The 13,273-nt window shown below is 52.5% G+C and overlaps 1 protein-coding gene across 1 annotated transcript in view; it reads right to left on the bottom strand.

The window, feature by feature from the left end:
* Positions 1–13,273, bottom strand: part of LOC146798639 (neo-calmodulin-like) — a 266,479-nt gene that overhangs the window by 193,445 nt on the left and 59,761 nt on the right. The gene's annotated exons all lie outside the window — the stretch shown is intronic.

Consider the following 13,273-nt stretch of genomic DNA (forward strand, 5'->3'; position numbering starts at 1 on the left):
GAAGCACATTGGCTTGCCCAGGTAATAAAGAGGGTACACACCGGAAGTGAAGAAGCACCTGGTTGGGCTGGGAACAGACGCTTACCCGGAAGGAAATGTGTGGACACCAGAAGTGAAAGGTCACCCGGCCGGGTGGGAACCGGCTGGTTACCCGGGAGTGTGTGGGCACCGGAAGTCAAATGGTCATCCGGTTGGGTTGGAAGCAGACGCTTACCCAAGGAGTGTTTGGCAACCGGAAGTAAAAGGTTCCCGGTCGGGCTGGAAGCAGAAGCTTGCCCGGAGTGAAAGGGAAGGGTGGCGTTCCCAGGTGATAGGTCACCAGGGCAAGGAGAGCTGCACTGAAGGTAAGGCACAGTGCAGAGCTTATGGGGTAAGGACACAGGCTCGCCGGAAAAAATAATGGTGTGTAAAGGATCGCTTGTAAGTTGGAAATGAGAGATAAATAGAGAGAGAGATGTGTGTATGCCGGGTCTGGTGGCTCAGTGGATGAAGGCGTCCACTGCAGGGGCCTGTGTTCAACCTTATGGTCAAAGTTTTTTTTTGCTCTAGCTCCGCCCCCCTCCCCCACTGCCCCCGCCCCCACCGGTGCGGTCCTTGGCCATAAACCACACTGTAAATTTGGCCCCCAGAGAAGGTTTGTGAGTACCCATGCTCTACTGTATGGGGATGGGCTACTGGGCTGAAGACGCACAGCCACCTCCGAACTACCTCCTGATCTGTGATCAGCAGCTGCGGCTGCATTCCCAGCTTCGCGCATTCTAGGGTCAGAACCTGTCCTATAGTGAATAAAATAAGCGCAGCAGGAGTTCGTTTAGGGAAAGTGAGTCCCTAAACGAACTTCCGCTGCGCTTATTTTATTTTACCTTGTTGCCGGCGCCATGTCTGAGAGTGAAGGCAATCCGGGCCTGGCCTCGAGCCCCCACACTATAAAAGTTACAGTCAAGACCCCCAAAAGACAAAGAGGTAAACGCTGTGCGACAGGAGACCAGAGGGGGGGCTTGGGGGGGGAAGGCGACCGCAGGGAGTCCCCACCCCCGGGCAGTTTGGGAGGGGGCGTGTGGAGGGAGGGGTTTGCTGGCCTGCGCGGTCGTTTTGAACTTGGGCTTGCTGGTTGGGAAAATGTAGCCCGAATGCAGCCCAATTAGAGCCCAAAAGTAACGGAATGTTGCTCAGGTATAAATACCTTGGGCGCCCGCCCCCGGCCACCATTTTAGGTTTGGTGACCTGGTGGCCGGGAGCTAGGATAGTGGCGTGTTTTTTGTTTGATTGCTAGAGTACTGTTAGTCAGGGTGTATTGTCTGCCGGTATTGTCAGTTTTCAATTTTGATGGCGTCGCAGGATTACCGGGTTCTTGAGGCCCTCCGGTTGCTGTCCGAAGCAGGCCGCATGGATTTGGTCGTGGGTGAGGTGGCGGGGCCGTCGCGCCCTACGCGTCAGGCCTCTGCCGGAGTGGCGGCTGCGGTGGCGGCGTGCTCATCGCCGAAGCGGGTGAAGCAAATGACGGTGAGTGAGCGGGGCCGCCCGCGTCTACGTAAGGCGGCCCCCGCTCGTGTCGCTTCGCCATGTGGGTCGGGTGCGGCGGGGGGTGTGTCGGCGGGTGGGGCAGGCCTATCTGTGGTGCCGGCGAGCGTTTCTCTCTCCCCCGTGGTGGGAGCTAAGCGCGGGGCGGGCGCGGGCTGAAAAGACGCGCGTCGTCTGCGCCGAAGGTTGAGGTATTGAGCGCGAGGGAGGGGGGACGCGCGCGGAGTGCGGAGGGGGCGGAGGTTTTGTTCCCTGTCCCGGGTGAGGAGCGTGGGGGTTTCCCTGAGGCGGAGCGAGCGGGGGGTGAAGGGGGAAAGGGCTGTGAGGTGGGTAGAAGTGCTAGGTGCTATGAGGCAGGGGTGAGGTTTTCAAGGGATTCAGCGTCAGGAGGGCTGGGGTTGGTGAAGTCGCATGAGTTGTGCGGGTTGGGGAGGGTGCAACAGGCGAGTGGGGGGCCAGAGCCTGATAGCCCCTTGTTGTTTTCCCCGGCTTCTTCTGCGGGGGGCGTGGGTTTTTCGGTGGGGGCGAGCTCGCTGGGAGAAGGGGAATGGGCGCAGGTGGAGGGGTGGTGTTCGGCGCAGGACTTGAGGTGGCAGGGGGAGCAGGGGTTTTTGGAGCGGGGGAGTTTAGAGCAGCTAAAGGTCCAGGGAGGGGCGGGCTGGCGGGCCGTAGGTGAGGAGTTTGTTGGGGGGGCTGGGGAAGGGGAGTGTGGGGATGAAGGTTGGTTTGTAGGGGTCGGGGAGGCAATCGGGGGGGGTGTGGCGAGCGAGGGCCTGGATATTTTTCCCTCCTGGGCAGAAGGTGTACGGGGTCTTGGTGGGGAGGGAGCGGGGGGGTGGTCAGGTTCCCGGGGGTCGGTAACGGGAGGTGGCAGCGGGTCGAGGGCGGTGTATGGGGCGAGCGGTCGTGCCCGTTCGAGGCCGGTTGGGTCGCTGTCTATGGGGAGAGGTTATGGCGAGATTGCGGCGTCGGCGTTGGGTCACGCTAGGCTGGAATGGAGCGAGGATGAGGAGGAGAGGGTGGCGCCGCAGCGTGTGGGAGTGGGACGAGTGAGTGCGTCGGTTAGTGGGGTGTCGAGTGCGGGTTTTTTGCGTGGTTTTGGATCGCGGGCAGCTAGTGGTTTTATTGCTCCTGGCACACCAGTCCAAACTTTTTCTTTCCAGGATAGGCCAAGTAGCAGAGCAGCAGACTCGGTAGGGCGAGGTGCGGCCCATTATCACCGAGGAGAAGGGAGGATGAGGCCTTGCGCGGCACATTCCGTACCGGCGGGGGATCCCGTCGCGGCCAGCTCACGAAGGTCCGGCGCGGCCTCGCTGGCCCCAACGTCACGCCGGTCAAGGTGGACGGAATTTTCTGAGAGGATGGACAGTTGTGTTAGGCGGAGTAGAGGGGAGGACCGGCGTGTACAGTCGGCTCCCCCGCAGGATGGTTTTAAGGCCGCGGAGGCCGGTAGTGCTCATTCAGGGTCCGGTAAGGCCCGTGTGGTGGATTTTGCTCCAGAGGAGTTGATGGTGGATGAGCCAATACTCCTGGATTATGATGAGGACAGCCCCGAGGAAGGGGAGATTCGGGGCTCCGAGGGGGGGGGGAATTTCTCATGTTTCTCATAGTCTGTTGCAGGTTCCGGGTGTGGCACCTATCGCACAGTCCTTGGTGGTGAAGCCTACAGGAGAGCACGGCCCGTCAGCGAGGGCGCATCCTCCAAGGGATTCTTCTGCACGGGGAATGAGGCGGTCGGAGTCGGTCCGCACACCCTCTTTAGAGCCAGGTGAGAGCGCAAAGACACAGGCCAAACCTATTATGGTGTCTGTGGGGTCTGGGGAGGACGGGGGTGGGGGTCTGTCAGAGGGGAGATTATATAGAGGCAAGTATGTGAAGGACACGGGAGTTGGTACGGGGACGGAGGGAGCATTGTCGGGGGCCAAGGTGGAGAGTGGGTCTAAGGCGGAGGCAGGCGATGGTAAGGAAAAGCCGCAGAGCAAGGAACTAAAGATCAAGAAGCTCCCCTATATGGGGGTGACTAAGCCCCTGGGGGCGCATTTAATGCTGGCGACAAAAGAGCGTATTTGGAAGGGTGAATATGTTGAGATTCTGAAACTGTTACACAGGGAGGTGAGGTCTAAGGAGGGTTCTAAAGAGGAGGAGTACGAGTTGGCCAAGCGCCCTAAGGTGCCACTGACGATCGAGAATTGGACGGCGGCGTTCTTAATTTATGCTAGTGTTTACTGCGAAAAGTTTCCCGAGCGCTGCGTAGCCATATTTAAGTATATGGACGTTATTCGAAAGGCTCAAATCACTGGTACGGGTTATGCTTGGGCTCAGTATGACGAGGAATTTCGAGCCCGTATGGCTTGGGATGCTGAAGCTAAATGGGGTGAGTTGGATAATGACCTGTGGCAACATACCATGGGGGCCGCACCAGGGGGTAAGACGATTTTTACGGCTAGTGGTCTGCCGTTAGTTTATCGGCCCTTTCAGGGAAAGCCCACCCGGGGTGGGGTGGGAGGCTCAGCCGCATCACAGTCTGGGGTCGGGGCTTGTTGGGATTTCAACAAGGGCCTGTGCACGCGAGAGTATTGTAAATACAAACACGAGTGTTCTAAGTGCGGCAAGCGGCACCCCCTCGTCAACTGCTGGGGAGTTAGGCCATCAGGAGGGCAGCAAGCAGGTGCAGGGTTGTCTGGCAGCGCGCAGCAGTCACAGGGTGGGCGAGGGGGTAGGGGCGCACAAGGTCCTGGGCCAAAGGGCTCCTACTCCAATTAAATTGGCTCGGCTACAGGCTGCCTTGGATGGCTACGGGGACTTGGTGGCAAAGCGAACTCTTTTGGATGGTTTCAGGTGGGGTTTTCATTTGGGGTACCACGGGCCCCGGCAGAGACGGTGGGCGGATAATTTGAAATCCGCAGCAGAACACAAGCTGGTGGTGAGGGAAAAATTGCGTAAGGAAGTGCGGGAGGGGAGGATGGCAGGCCCGTTTGGAGAGTGGCCAGTTCCTAATTTGATCATTTCCCCTATTGGTGTGGTGCCCAAGAAAGAGGAGGGGCAGTTTCGGCTGATTCAGCATTTGTCATGGCCTGAAGGGTCGTCAGTCAATGATTTTATCGATGAAGACGCTGCTTCGGTGTCATACTCCTCAGTTGACGTCGCCATGTCACTGGTTGTGGCCGCGGGCGCAGCTGCAGGGATGGCAAAGTGCGATATTAAGTCGGCTTTCCGGCTGCTCCCGGTTCATCCGGACGACTGGCCTTTGTTGGGCATACAATTTGAGGGTGAATGGTATGTGGATAAGGCGCTACCTATGGGTTGCTCGGTGTCATGTGCTCTTTTTGAGCTCTTCAGCACTTTTTTGCAGTGGTTTTTCACGCATCGCACTGGTCACAGCTGGGTCACACATTATTTGGATGATTTCTTTTTTGTGGGCTCTTCGGGCTCTTCGGAGTGCCGGCGTGCGCTGGAGTCGTTTCAGGAGCTTATGGAGGAGTTGGGGGTGCCTTTAGCTCCGGAGAAAACAATGGGGCCGGATACTGTCATTTCATTTCTGGGCATTGAACTTGACTCAGTTGCGATGCAGGCTCGGTTGCCCGCGGATAAGAAATCCAAAATGTTGGTTTTGCTGGACGAGATGTTGGCTCGACCGAAGGTGACGGTGAAGGAAATACAGGTGTTGCTAGGCCATCTGAACTTTGCTTGTAGGGTGGTTCGGGCGGGGCGGACTTTCTGTCGGCGCCTGGGCCGGGCTTTAGCAGGCCGGCACTTGCCTCATCATCATGTGCGCCTGTCGGCAGGGGTGAAGGAGGATCTGCGGATGTGGTCCTTTTTCTTGCACTCATTTAACGGGGTGCCTTTGGCCAGGGACGAGGATGTACAGTGGGATGTGCAGCTGTTTTCAGATGCAGCGGGCAGTGAAGGTTTTGGCATTTACTGGCAGGGGCATTGGTGTGCAGAGCAGTGGCCTCAGGAGTGGAAGAATGGTGGGCGGAGCATTGCCTTTTTGGAACTTTTCCCACTTGTGGTGGCTTTGAACATTTGGGGCAAAGAGCTGGAACACAAGAGGGTGCTTTTCCATGTGGACAACATGGCGGTGGTGCAAATAGTCAATAGACAATCGGCCAGGGATGAGCAGATTTTGAAATTAATGAGGGTGTTTGTGCTGGGCTGTTTGCGCTATGACATTTCATTCAGGGCTTTGCACGTACCAGGCGTGGACAATGACATTGCGGATGCTTTGTCTCGTTCACAGTGGGGGAGATTCCATGGGCTGGCCAAAGAGGCGGACAGGACGCCGACCCCGATGCCGGAGCACCTCTGGTCGGTCGGCAACGCAGGGTGTTTCAACTGGTGGTAGGTTCCTTGTCTGTTTCCACGCGTACGGCGTACACATTGGCATGGAAGGAATTTTTGGCTTCAGGTGCTAGTAGGAGGGTAGAGCCGGGGCGCAGTTCGGAGGATGTGGTTCAATTTATCCTTGACCTCATTGAGAAGGGTCTGTCACGAGTCACTATTGCGGGGAAGCTGGCTGGGGTTGCTTTCATGGGTAAGCTTTTTTGGGGTTATGCCCCGTCTGCTGGGGAAATAGGTCGCAGGATGCTTGAGGGGTGGGCGAGGGAACGGGGCGGTACTGGGGTGTCCCGTTTGCCGATTTCCTGGCAGACGCTGGCTCGTTTGCTGGCTGTGTTGCCTGCAGTTTGCACTGATGAGTTTGAAGTTGCATTGTTTTCTACCCTTATGGTTTTCATGTTTTTTGGAGCTTTCAGGGTTTCGGAGCTCCTGGGGACCAAGGTGAAGCGTGGTATTTGTTGGCAGGATGTTTTCCTATCGGACACAGGTGTACACGTTTGGTTGGCCAGTTCCAAAACAGATCAGAAGGGGGTTGGTAAAGGGGTTTGGTTGGAAGCAGGATCCCCTAGTTGCACATGTCCGCTGCGCTTGGCCAGGCAATGGAGGACGCTCTCAGGGGGGGATGGGGGCGAGTTAGTTTTTCAGCACATGGACGGGGCGCGCGTCTCTGACTATCAGCTGCGTATGGTCCTGCGTAAAGGGTTGCAGCAGTTGGGGTTGGATGGAGCTCAGTTTGGGACACATTCTTTCAGGATTGGGGCAGCGACTGAGGCGCATAACCGGAGTTGGTCGCAGGGCGATATAATGCGCTTGGGGCGTTGGTCCTCTTCCTGCTTTCATAAATATGTGCGGGAGGATCCTCCTTCGGCGCCTGCGTCCACTGTGTTGGTGTGAGTCTCATATTTGTTTTTCATTTCAGGTTCGGTGGCCGGGCCACACACGAGGGAGTTGACGGTGTGGATTGTGGGGCATTCCTTCGTCAAGTGGGCGCACGTTCAGGCGTGCAAAAGTTATTTTGGGGAGAGTTTGGGTTTCAATGGCAGCCTTTTTCGATTGGTATGGACGGGAAAGGGGGGGATGCTTTGGAGGGAGCTGATCCCCTGTCTGAATAAAGCCATGGTGAAGGGTCAATGCCCGGATATTCTCTTAATTCACTTGGGGGAGAATGATCTTTGTAGTGTGAAAGGGGTGGTATTGTTGCGAGCCATGAAAAGAGACTTGGCGTTGTTGAAAGAGCATTGGTCGGGTTGTCATGTTCTCTGGACAGAATTGGTCCCGCGGAGGGTGTGGAGAGGGGCTTTGAAGCCCAGGGCGGTTGATAGGTCTCGGAGGAAAGTGAATTTGGAGATCTCCCGGTTTTGTCGGGATTTGGGCTTCGGGAGAGTCACCCACAAAGATATCCGCTTTGAGGCGGTAGAGTTTTTTCGGGGAGATGGGGTCCATTTGTCGAGGTTGGGCATGGATCTTTACTTGTTGGAGCTCAGGGAGGTCTTGTCTCAGTGCTTGAGGGGGCAGAATCAAGCTCGTTGTGTTTAAAGCCTTTTTTGTTGGGGGGCAGAAAGAGGGGAGGGTAGTTGCACCGCCCCCCTCTTTCTGGGTGGCGGGGGTTATGGTGAATTCTGGTCAGTTTTACCGGAAGTTGGTGGAGTTATTGTGGTTGAGTTGGGGTTATCGACAGGGAAAGGTTAGTTTGGTAAGTTTAGTTCGGTTACACAGTTTGGGGGCCGATAGCTGAAAAGGGGCAGGCAGGGGAGTTTTGGTTAACAGAAGGTTTGGATTTAGAGATTGTTGGGGGGTTATACAGGAGTGTAATGTTTTATAATGTTTTATAATGTTTTTATATTGTTGTAATGTTGTAATGTACGGGCGGGGGCGGGCTCGAAGGTATTTAGGGGAGGGGGCGGGGGGCGGGGCTAGGCATGTTATATTTAGTGAGGCCTAGTTTTGGAAGGCGTTTCGGCCAAGGATTTTAATTTGTAATGTGCACCTGTTTCCAATAAAGCGGCCTTTTACACACAATAATCTTGTCAGTGGCCTGCTTCCCCCCTCCACCCCTCCCTCCCAAGGGGGGCTTGGGGGGGGAAGGCGACCGCAGGGAGTCCCCACCCCCGGGCAGTTTGGGAGGGGGCGTGTGGAGGGAGGGGTTTGCTGGCCTGCGCGGTCGTTTTGAACTTGGGCTTGCTGGTTGGGAAAATGTAGCCCAAATGCAGCCCAATTAGAGCCCAAAAGTAACGAAATGTTGCTCAGGTATAAATACCTTGGGCGCCCGCCCCCGGCCACCATTTTAGGTTTGGTGACCTGGTGGCCGGGAGCTAGGATAGTGGCGTGTTTTTGTTCCCACCCTTACCCCCCCTCAAAAAACACGTTTTTGGGTTTTTTGCCCCCCCACTTTTTTCGTTGCGGGGGTTTGGGTTTTTAGTGTAAGTTTTTTCCAGTTTTTCCCCTTTTGCGTATTTTTTCAGGCGTTTTGTGGGAACAGGTGTGCAAGGGGTTTTGCTATGTTTGTACTTTGTCGCTTGGAGCAGGTGCTGTGCGGGGGTTATGGTGAATTCTGGTCAGTTTTACCGGAAGTTGGTGGAGTTATTGTGGTTGAGTTGGGGTTATCGACAGGGAAAGGTTAGTTTGGTAAGTTTAGTTCGGTTACACAGTTTGGGGGCCGATAGCTGAAAAGGGGCAGGCAGGGGAGTTTTGGTTAACAGAAGGTTTGGATTTAGAGATTGTTGGGGGGTTATACAGGAGTGTAATGTTTTATAATGTTTTATAATGTTTTTATATTGTTGTAATGTTGTAATGTACGGGCGGGGGCGGGGGCGGGCTCGAAGGTATTTAGGGGAGGGGGCGGGGGGCGGGGCTAGGCATGTTATATTTAGTGAGGCCTAGTTTTGGAAGGCGTTTCGGCCAAGGATTTTAATTTGTAATGTGCACCTGTTTCCAATAAAGCGGCCTTTTACACACAATAATCTTGTCAGTGGCCTGCTTCCCCCCTCCACCCCTCCCTCCCAAGGGGGGCTTGGGGGGGGAAGGCGACCGCAGGGAGTCCCCACCCCCGGGCAGTTTGGGAGGGGGCGTGTGGAGGGAGGGGTTTGCTGGCCTGCGCGGTCGTTTTGAACTTGGGCTTGCTGGTTGGGAAAATGTAGCCCAAATGCAGCCCAATTAGAGCCCAAAAGTAACGAAATGTTGCTCAGGTATAAATACCTTGGGCGCCCGCCCCCGGCCACCATTTTAGGTTTGGTGACCTGGTGGCCGGGAGCTAGGATAGTGGCGTGTTTTTGTTCCCACCCTTACCCCCCCTCAAAAAACACGTTTTTGGGTTTTTTGCCCCCCCACTTTTTTCGTTGCGGGGGTTTGGGTTTTTAGTGTAAGTTTTTTCCAGTTTTTCCCCTTTTGCGTATTTTTTCAGGCGTTTTGTGGGAACAGGTGTGCAAGGGGTTTTGCTATGTTTGTACTTTGTCGCTTGGAGCAGGTGCTGTGCGGGGGTTATGGTGAATTCTGGTCAGTTTTACCGGAAGTTGGTGGAGTTATTGTGGTTGAGTTGGGGTTATCGACAGGGAAAGGTTAGTTTGGTAAGTTTAGTTCGGTTACACAGTTTGGGGGCCGATAGCTGAAAAGGGGCAGGCAGGGGAGTTTTGGTTAACAGAAGGTTTGGATTTAGAGATTGTTGGGGGGTTATACAGGAGTGTAATGTTTTATAATGTTTTATAATGTTTTTATATTGTTGTAATGTTGTAATGTACGGGCGGGGGCGGGGGCGGGCTCGAAGGTATTTAGGGGAGGGGGCGGGGGGCGGGGCTAGGCATGTTATATTTAGTGAGGCCTAGTTTTGGAAGGCGTTTCGGCCAAGGATTTTAATTTGTAATGTGCACCTGTTTCCAATAAAGCGGCCTTTTACACACAATAATCTTGTCAGTGGCCTGCTTCCCCCCTCCACCCCTCCCTCCCAAGGGGGGCTTGGGGGGGGAAGGCGACCGCAGGGAGTCCCCACCCCCGGGCAGTTTGGGAGGGGGCGTGTGGAGGGAGGGGTTTGCTGGCCTGCGCGGTCGTTTTGAACTTGGGCTTGCTGGTTGGGAAAATGTAGCCCAAATGCAGCCCAATTAGAGCCCAAAAGTAACGAAATGTTGCTCAGGTATAAATACCTTGGGCGCCCGCCCCCGGCCACCATTTTAGGTTTGGTGACCTGGTGGCCGGGAGCTAGGATAGTGGCGTGTTTTTGTTCCCACCCTTACCCCCCCTCAAAAAACACGTTTTTGGGTTTTTTGCCCCCCCACTTTTTTCGTTGCGGGGGTTTGGGTTTTTAGTGTAAGTTTTTTCCAGTTTTTCCCCTTTTGCGTATTTTTTCAGGCGTTTTGTGGGAACAGGTGTGCAAGGGGTTTTGCTATGTTTGTACTTTGTCGCTTGGAGCAGGTGCTGTGCGGGGGTTATGGTGAATTCTGGTCAGTTTTACCGGAAGTTGGTGGAGTTATTGTGGTTGAGTTGGGGTTATCGACAGGGAAAGGTTAGTTTGGTAAGTTTAGTTCGGTTACACAGTTTGGGGGCCGATAGCTGAAAAGGGGCAGGCAGGGGAGTTTTGGTTAACAGAAGGTTTGGATTTAGAGATTGTTGGGGGGTTATACAGGAGTGTAATGTTTTATAATGTTTTATAATGTTTTTATATTGTTGTAATGTTGTAATGTACGGGCGGGGGCGGGGGCGGGCTCGAAGGTATTTAGGGGAGGGGGCGGGGGGCGGGGCTAGGCATGTTATATTTAGTGAGGCCTAGTTTTGGAAGGCGTTTCGGCCAAGGATTTTAATTTGTAATGTGCACCTGTTTCCAATAAAGCGGCCTTTTACACACAATAATCTTGTCAGTGGCCTGCTTCCCCCCTCCACCCCTCCCTCCCAATGCGCACGGTACTGTGAGTGCAACGTTTAACGGGAAAGCTGGATAAATTGTTCACTGACCCTTTTCACTAACAAGGCATTTTGTGCAGAGGAACCCTGACCTATAACAGAAGAACAACCCATCTTTAGCACTCCCAACCTCTGTAGACTTAAAGGTCTCTTACTAGTCCCGTGTGCTGATAATATTTCCGATCTTGAACATGCCCATCATAGGCGACGCAGAGTAAAATATTTGGTTATTTACTGCTGGTAGGATAATTGAGACTGCTTGAGCTTTACTCTCCGCATGTAGCTTGTATGTAAAGCGACTTTATAAGCAGTATTCCCGTTTTTTTAGCAGTCTGAATACAAGGTGTTTCAGCTGTAGTGCTAAATTGATTTTTAAAAAAAGAATATCATCTTTTGCTGTCAGGTGATTCAACCTCTTGATCCGCAGGTCGAAAACAAATGTCAGCAGTGGGCGTTATTAATTTACAGAGCCCTTTTGCAACATCTAAATTAACCTGCGCCAGTGCGCCGTTGTCTATGTTTACTTCTGTTTTTTGAGTTCCCAGATTTCGGTTCCCGAACTACAGTGTGGTGCATGTCGACCCAGTGATGTCAACTTCACAACCACCTGCGCAGCCCCGCAGTTTCCTCCTTGTGTAACGTAGCGCTCTCAGCCTGGGCAGTGGTCGAAGTGGGGGAAAAAAAAAGTAGGGGAACTGTGGGCGGAGAATCAGAGGGCGGGAATAACCCAAGGATTGGCTCAGTGGGCGGAGCCAGAGGTGTGGCCAGACTGCGCAAATATCCCAATTTTTAGTATTTGTTTGGCATTTCACTGCCCAGTTTAATCAACCAAAGGATACACATGATTATATAAGGTTATAATGAGTTATTGACAGTAAAACACATTCACAAAGTGGGATATGCTTCTAATCACAGAATGTCCCAAATACGATAAAACATGGAAGCCCAAGCCATTTGTCGCCCAGCCATAGTGTTTATCATCAGCACTTCTCCCTTTTTCCACAACAGCAGTTCAAACATGAATGGCAAAATATCCTAGTTTGCAAATGTTTTCTATATAACTCTGGCTCTGCCATATTTGCCTCCTAATGCAAGATCTGTTGCATGATCTGATCATTTAAACTAATAAATTGTTTATAGCTCAAATGTATCAAAAGTTAACAAAAAATGTGACTTGTTTTGCTGCGGAGTGGATGGCTTATTGCAAAGGTTGACTGATCACCTTTCTCACTGTTGCATTTGTATGTTACACTGGTGCTAATAAGGCAAAATCTTTCCAAAGACTGTTAGCATGTGTACACGTCAAAATAATAAAATATCAGAAAATATACTGCATTACGCTGCAGCCTTTTTTTAAATGCATCATTTAGTCAACACTGTGGCATAATTTTGTCCTCCTTTGCTGCATATTGAATTCCAGTGACCCCACAGCAAGCAGCACATGTTAAAAGTGCTTGTGAATGAAGCATAGAGACTGTGAAGTTTGCGAATTTAGTTTGGTGTGCGTGCCAAATTCTGCATTGCCAATCCCTGGTGAGTTGCAGCTACTACTGCTGAAACAAGGCCAATGGAGGTACCTATGGGTGAGGCAGACTGGCCTCAAGGGCAGGGCCGGCCTTAGCACTGTTGGTGCCCTGTTCATTAATGTTTGTTAGTGCCCCCCAATGACCACCTCTGTCATGGATTCCCTCACTACCACCCTTTAACAGTGCCCCTCAAGTCTCCATAACCACACTGTCTCTCAGATGCATTTAATTTGCTTTACAGCACAACTCATACCAGTGTAGGGTGTCAGAGCACTTTACATCACACACATTACTCAGAGACAATCAATATGTGTGTAAATCACTGTATAGAAAATGTTACACAAGACTAAGGACTACAAGGTGCAGGGGTCACATGACAACCATACTAGTAGGCCGTATAGTTTAATAGTGATTGGTCTGGAGAAACAAACTCAGAATTTTAAAACGTAATACCATGGTTGGGGGTTCTCTTTAATAATCAGAATTGACTTCTGTCCAAAAGAACACTTTTTGCAACATTAGGATAATCAAAGACTGGGGGGAAAAACATGACGCTCTAATTTATACCTTGCAGGTTGTATGCAGCTCTTAGATGAAAGTTATTAGCTCACTGTTGTATGTTAGGATTTTAACTTATAAACTGCAAGTAACAAAAGGATCTCTCTGACAAAAGCAGTAGCCCACTGACCTATTTACATTATCTGCACTTTGTGATCTGTGTAGGAAGGTGGAATCTGACTGCATGGTTGCCCCCACTTTTTTCCTGGTGTTTTGCTGGTATTCGACTTAGTCTGGCTGGGATCCTGCTATTCAGGACCCCAGCCTATCTGCTTTCTCCCTTAAATTGATTACAAGTACTATAGGTACACTCCCGATTGGATTCTGGGGTACCCTTATAAGTCCCTAGTATATGGTATACTATGTACCAAGGGCATAGGTACCCCAGAGGCCTACCAGGGGCTGCATCATGTATTGTGTCACCCCTGGGAAGCCTTCCAAAA

The sequence above is a fragment of the Triturus cristatus genome, chromosome 9, assembly GCF_964204655.1.
Source record: "Triturus cristatus chromosome 9, aTriCri1.1, whole genome shotgun sequence".
NCBI classification, from domain to species: domain Eukaryota; kingdom Metazoa; phylum Chordata; class Amphibia; order Caudata; family Salamandridae; genus Triturus; species Triturus cristatus.